General features: G+C 33.9%; 1 pseudogene; it reads left to right on the top strand.

The window, feature by feature from the left end:
• The first annotated feature begins 557 nt into the window (after nucleotides 1-557).
• Nucleotides 558-1,397, top strand: part of LOC106337494 — a 6,887-nt pseudogene continuing 6,047 nt past the window's right edge.

Genomic DNA, 1,397 nt, shown 5'->3' with positions numbered 1-1,397 from the left:
TTTTGAAGTAAAACATAAAGAAAAACATCTATTAAATAAAAATTAATCTATCAAATATAAAATTGATAAAATAACAATAAAATGTTAAATCAAACATGAAAACAAACATCATTTGTAAACAATATGTATTGCCTTATAGAGAGTAGACTTTTTATTTCAATGAGCAAATTAAAAAATACTTATTTATAACTAATTGTGTACTTAAAGCATTTATTAGAATTTTAATATTTACTATTATATATAATATGACCACAAATATTGAATTTAATAATTGGAATACTTATATATATTTCAAAATATTTATATTGATTATTAATTTCGGATTTTTCGGGTTACCTGTTCGGGTTCGGTTAATAACACTTCGGATTCGGATATTTTTTGTACCATCCTACAAGACCCGTTCGGGTATTTTTACGTTTCGGATCGGATAACGGGTTGGGTTTTTCGGTTCGGGGTTGGTTCGAATTTCGGGTTCCGGATTTTATGCCTAGGCCTAGCTCAACGCATTAAATCTCCCACTTTAGTCAATCAGACGGACTCGGTCATTTTACCTAAACCCTAGATAGACTGTATTTACTTTGTGATTTCTGATGATTTTTTTCCCCGCTCGGTCTCTGTTCTTCAATTCTCCGGAGCCGAAGCTCATATCCCACGAGCTTAAGCTTAAGGTCTCTTTCACTCTCGCGTATGGTTCATCTGCGTCTTTCCGTTTGATCTCTCTCAGTCGATCTGAAGGGAAATGTGTTCGTGGTTTTGCGTCTGCTAGTGAAGCTGAAGCTGAGAAAAGGAGTGATGACACGTTCTACGCCGACCAAGCTGTTTCGTGGAAGTCTCAAAGGCTTTTCTAGACTCTGGGTTCGGAAGACCCTCTCTTAACAGAGAAGTTGGAGAAGCATTTGCAAATGATGAGTTTCTTTTTTTATATCATCTCATTCACTCGAAATCTTGAATGGTTCAGTTACTTTATAATTGTTGCTTTCAGATGGATACGTTGTGAAAGTAAAGTGAGAATCTTTTTATTGTTTACTAGTAAACTCAAAGGCTACCCATTATTGTGAATATAAGACTGATTCTTCTCTATCATTTTACATGTTAGGCTGTTTGCATACCGTCGATATTGTCCGGGAAAGATGTGATTGTTATAAGCCTAGGAATGTATGAACTCAATATAAAGAAACTCTTCTTTATAAGCTTAAGAAACACTCACAAAACTTAAGCACTCAAACACAATCTCTAAGCTCACACAAAGGTATGCAACACTCTTGCAACTCTTTATATAGAGACTATATTTCCTAAACTCATTAGGAACACATATTTCCTATTTTTTAAGCTAATCCTATACTCATTAGGATTGGTGTAACTTAACTCATAAGTTATCTTTATGTTTATCTCCAACA

The sequence above is a fragment of the Brassica oleracea genome, chromosome C4, assembly GCF_000695525.1.
Source record: "Brassica oleracea var. oleracea cultivar TO1000 chromosome C4, BOL, whole genome shotgun sequence".
Lineage (NCBI taxonomy): Eukaryota > Viridiplantae > Streptophyta > Magnoliopsida > Brassicales > Brassicaceae > Brassica > Brassica oleracea.
The sequence above is the reverse complement of the archived record's forward strand: the minus strand, read 5'-3'. Positions and strand labels throughout refer to the sequence as shown.